Source organism: Chroicocephalus ridibundus, chromosome 8 (genome assembly GCF_963924245.1).
Source record: "Chroicocephalus ridibundus chromosome 8, bChrRid1.1, whole genome shotgun sequence".
Classification (NCBI taxonomy): domain Eukaryota; kingdom Metazoa; phylum Chordata; class Aves; order Charadriiformes; family Laridae; genus Chroicocephalus; species Chroicocephalus ridibundus.
Genome location: NC_086291.1, coordinates 20,153,462 through 20,159,461, shown reverse-complemented (window position 1 = coordinate 20,159,461; position 6,000 = coordinate 20,153,462).

The window sequence follows — 6,000 nt, the reverse complement described above, 5'->3', positions numbered from 1 at the left end:
AAAGACACCAAATTACACAGACGAAAAAACCCAGCTCCCAGAGGGTCAGATGTAATGTGAATGGTTTTGCATAAAACCATAAACCTGCTATTAAATTAAAAACAGGCAAAAATTATGTCCGCTGCTTATCTAAAGTAATTTTTTTTAAAAGGGATGTTACGCTAATTTACTTCTTAACTGGTCCTGGTTACACAGCAGAGGACTAAAGGTTAACTGCTATGGCTCCTCTGATGCTTGGTTAAGCAACTTACACTAACATATCCTGACTGAGGTGAAGAAATTAATGAAATTACTACTGTAATTCATTACTAATGGAAAATTGTCAATGCTTTCAGCTGGCAGTTCACACAAATTTTCTGCAGACATGAAGACCTAGCGCTGTGACTCATGCTCTTAGACTTGCTACTCTTATTTCAAGTCCTAGCACCATTCATCACGGCCGAACTTTATGCCATGCAATCCAGCAAAGTTTAGCAACCTTTGATCTCAGTAGCTGAGGTCTTTCTACTGCTGTGACACGGGCTTATGAAGGAAGAAAAAATAACATGTAATTTTCAGCATCAATCTAAGGAACGCTCAAATAAAGAGAGAAGAGAGGCACAATCATTGCAACCAGCACCCAAAGTATTACAAACATAGGAAAGACTGTAATTTGCCAACTAATGATGCCAAAAGCAGTGTAAATGAGTGTAAATTTTATATATCAATTACCAATTTAAAGGACAACATTTGTAACTAATAGTAAACACTAACAGTCAGTGAAGGGCCTGAGCAAGACCGGTCTGTTGGGCTACGTGGCCCTGGCTTCCCTTTATATTCTTCAGCAAACCGCAAAACAGAGTATCAAACTGAGACAGGATGGCAAAGTTGTCCATCCCAAGAGATTCATCTGTGACTACTGTCATAGTTGTCATCTACAGATAGCAAGAATATGTTCTATTCAGTGACTTTGACACAAATGAAGTATTTAATATTACTCGACTGCATATAAAACTCCTAAAAGGAGCATTCTTTTATGTTAATTTACAGGACGACGTTGTTTTATGGTTGTGGGGTTATGCTGGGAGGAAGCTAACAATCTTTATGATCTTCCCATTGATTCACTTTTTGTTTGTGAGCAAGAAAGATACTGTTTCTGATGGCCATACATTCCCGAGAGACAAGGATTGTGCAGCATGGTTCCCAATGGAGCAGCAGGGTAAAATTATGCAAACAAAAATTAAAGTTTGAATATCAGTATGGTTTTCCCCATGGGTAAGAGCAGAACTAAAAGAGGTAGGGAAATCCCTACCCATACGGGAACTCGACAAAGCACCCAAAGCTGCTTTGACTCTGTTCTGTGCATCTCACCATGTGAAATGGAAAGATTCTGGCACCAGAAGAGTAACACCAGCATAGAGAGAGCTTTTAATGGAATACGACAGCAGAACTGCTGTCACATCCTTCCCTCCCTGTGGGGAGCAGGGCTCTGCAGAGGTTCAGCAACCACGGCCACAAAGTCCCTGTACCTCTCCTGAGGAGAAGCCAGTGCAAGCAATGGCTGCTTGCACCCAAGGCTGTTGCCCGCTCCTCATACTCCGTCCACAAGCATCCCATCGGCTGCTTTCAGGGACCGAGTGCTGAGGCAGAGAGGATCCCTGTGAGACCCGAATGGTACTTCTCAGGCTAAGATTTTGCTGAGTTCTAAAATTAGCATTTCTCATAAGGCAGTGAAGGGCATTACAAGAACTCTTACTCAAACTCCAGCTAACCCTGGCATCACAGCACACACCGAGAGCAAAGCCGTGCGCAAGAAGGTGTCTGTCTGCTTCGCTTCGCCGTTGTTACTCCCACTAATTAGTACAGCGGCAAACCTCAAAAATTAGGCAGTGCAACCTAGAAATCAAAGGAATGATAAGGTCTTCATGGACGAAGGATGCTCAGAATGTCTTTAATGTAAAAGCCTCTGGTTGTGTTATTTAATACATAAAAATGCCCTACACTTCTAAGTTAATTCTCACTGAAATCAGCTGAGCACTGCCTTTGTGTACTCACCACTGCTGACAGACTGTAACGTACCGCATCAAGCACATCCTTTTGCCAGTATCCCAGGCCAAACCTCTACTTCAAACACGGGACCCGTAACATCTTACAATGCAAATTAGCAACTCTTCTGTCAAGTTTTTAAAGCATTATTTGTAAACCCCACTTTAGAGTTCAGTGGGATGGTATACACAGCCCCATTCTTAAACACCAAGTGTCCCAAAATACTTGGGGGGTTGGGGAGAAGCTTAGCACACGTACGTAACGCTGCTGGAATAGCTGGACTTCTCTATGTTACAAGCAGATGAAAACAAGGACTAGTTTAACAGCAACAACAAAGTACGCCTTCCTAGCGCTATAAAAATTACAAAATTTTAATGTTGAATGTGTTGCTTAATTATATAAAACTCTGCAAAGAATAACATGGTTTAAATTTATTATGCAAATGCTCCTAATTTATGACAGATTGCTACTTCAAATACGAGTATTAAATCTCTATTAGATCCGTTGAGGTAATGCACTAATATGCATCACTAAGGTCTTAAATTTCTAAGCAGCAATAGTGTTTGTTAGATGCAAATAAGGATTACCTTAATTAAAACACTATCCTCAGCATCTCAGAAGATTTAATCCAAATCTTTATATAGGGCACATTCATTATCTATCTCCAGTTAATAAAAATATGACCTACTTTGGTTACATTTTAGAATTTAACGTTGATTACCATTTTGTTAATAGAAATAAGATACTAAAGACTTTAAAGACAAGCCAAAAGCAATTTTGCCAGCCTAATTAAAATACTACTTAATGGCCTCAGAAGGAGCTTTATATTTATTCATAACAGTAGAGGTAGACTTTTTAGAAATGTTTTTAAAATATTGAATTAGGCAACAGACTCCTAAAAATATACCTAAGGATAACAAGTGAGATTTATAACCAACGAGCTTAAAACAGCGCCTGAAGAGATTCAGAGAACTCCTAAACCCCACAGGGACACTTTCGAACACGCGAGCTGTTCTGATAAGCTCAACAAGACTCCTCACTTCTGTAGGAGGAGGCCCATACCATGTGTCTTTGCAGAAGCAAGGCTTAAATTAATCATAACACTCCAAATGTAGCGTCAAGTTACTGCTAAGTAGTAGTTTCCAAGGAGACATGATGCTTATCAAAATACTCTGATGCGCTGCAGCCTGCCAGATCTAAGACAGTATCTGAATGGGTTAGTGCACTTCTTAGCGAAATGCAGCTTATTCGGGATTAAATCAGGGACACAGCAGGCTCAGGGAGAAGGCAATGTTTTGGGAGAGCAGAGGGAATATACATTCTCACTGTAAAGCTTCTCTAGTACCTACTACTGCTGTATTAAATAGGATAAAGGGGGTCTAGAGGGACCACGGCCAGCCGAAGCACGTGGTCAGAGACCCCATGGGGCCACCGCTTCCCCAGAGCCATCCACTCACCTCCATGGATTTACCAAGCCCACATGCAAAGTTGTCTTTTCACAGCTTTGCTCGGCAAGCCGTAGCCTCCCTGTACATATCCTCTTCTCCATACAGAAAGATTGGACAAACACATACATGCTATAGAGACAGCGTGTCAGGATTTGTCCTTCAAACCCCCACACAGATGCCACTTACAATATCCTAAACCAAAATATTTCTCTTTAAAGGTAAGAATGTAAGGTGATGGCTGAACCCAAAGTTTTGTCCACTTATCACCCAACAAAAACTCTAGCATATAGAGTTTCTCTTACTAAAATTAATTCAGATTGGACACCTCGAGTTATTGCTGGGTTTAGTTGATTGAAAGTTTTCAAGGGACTGAATAATCTTGCTGCTTTCAAAAGACACAATGTTTACAGCCTTCTATTACGAGTTATTATCAATTCTTACATTGTAAACCTGAAAGTATTATGGGTGAATAATGCCACAAATCTCTGACTAGGGTTCTCACCCCAAGTGGAAACTCCCAGTTTAATTAAAGTCAATACATACTGTTTCCTCTTGACTCCCATCACGTAGAAGCCACTTGCTCCAACAAGGGGTCCAAGTAGCCAGTGGCTACACCAGGGGTTTACAAAGGTTGGGAGACCAAGTGGCAAGTTCAGGCAAAGCGAGATTGGTCAGAGAGGAGACCACGGGCAGATGTCAGGATGTGCGCAGAGCTGAGCAGCACCGGGGGAAGCTCCCTGTGCAGAAGATGGCAATGGTTGGAAACACAAGGAGCAGAACTTCACAGCAGTGACCCTCATCCTCTGCTTCTCCCCTGACATGGGGCAGGGAGCCAGATGGGCAGCCTGCTGCTGAGCCCCCGGGCACCCTGTGGCCAGTGGGACCTGCCACCTCACTGGCAAGTGGGGGCTGCTACCCACAGGGCAGGTGGGAGGCAGGCGTGACACCCGCAGCCCCCAGGTACAGGGCAGCCGGGGGCTCTGGCACCCACGCAAAGCCTCGCTGCAGCCGGTGGTCTCCATCCACACTTCCTGCTTTCACACGTTGCACTCCGTCTGGCGCTCGCTGCTCCGTTCCCTCACACTGGTTTTAGCAGCAGTTTCTAGTCCAATGTCTTTTTCCTTCTCCCTCATTCAGTATTTCCACTCTATTTCTTCTCTGCTTTCTGATTCTTTGCTGGCCCTGTGTCACCAAGAAGTGATATAAAAGCTCCTTCCCAGCTCCCAAATACACTTTCAGAAAAAAAAACCCAAGAGTAACGACACATTTTCCCCTCCACCTCTTTTGCCACACTCAGTCCAACAGCAGCAGCCATCGCAAACAGCCCTCCTGGCTGCCACGTGCCCCGGGACAGCAGCATCCTGCCCCGTCCCGCCTCGGGTCCCCGCAGCCTCCCGACGCCACACGCGCCCATGGGGCTGTCCTCCGCAGCCCCCAAAAGCTGAACGCGAGGAGTTAATTTTATTAAGGAAGAAGGAATTTTTAAAGCCTAAAAAAACTGATGACATTAGAAAGCTCATTGTAAATTTTACATAAAGAGGTCTTGTCTCTTTATCATGTACATAAATGTCACCCACTGAAAGACTGTTGTCACAAATGCCTCCCATGAGTGCCGGATCTGTCTGTAACATGGCATATAAGATGCTTGTTCCTCTAGTAATCTGCACTTTTCAGCAATTATTAATTCCTTAAACATTTAAAATAGACCTTTTCAATTGTGCTTTCACCTCTTGAGGTCACTGCAGCAATTTCAGCCTGTGTGGCTCATAGTCTCCCTTTTAGCATTCATTTTCAAAGACGTATAAAACACCCAGACAAACCAAGAGTCAAAGGCAGACTCCCAAGGCTAAGATCTGCTTTTCCCCCAAACTCTTCCATATGTTAATATAACTCCCTTTTACCAGGCTTCATGCATGAAACAAGGGACTCTAAAATATTCCTTATCTCAGGGAAAGCACAATAGTCAGGATTTTTCCCCTTTCAACTCTCAGCTACTCCTCTCCATGAGAGCATAGGCTGGAAAGACGATAAGGAGAGTATTCTAGCAGATCTATCCCTCTCTCTTCCTCTATTATTAGGAAAGCGAAAAAATAAAAAACCCATTACCTCCAAAATGGAGGCAGGCTTTTTGTGAGATAAGCCACTCCTCCACATCGTGTATTCCACTGAAGGGATTCATATTGGGCTCAGTATCTTCTAATGGTTTCATCAGTTAATATTATATTGCTTTCAGACAGGAAAAAAAGAATTTTCCTCACACCGCGCTAAATAATTTGCCTTCATATAGACTGCATAAACTACATTTCTGAAGAGGAACAAACAATTATTGTTCCATTTATATAAGTGACAGTGGATGGATTTTCGCAGATTGACAGTCTGTATCCCCATACTGTCGGTGTTTTGCTGTGTAGCTGACTTTCACTATTTGGTCATTTTCTAACACTTTACAAATGGAAAGACATTTCACAGTAAAACCACAAAAGGATGGTGCTTTGTAGCACAGAGCTGTGGAATTAAGGTCTTCATG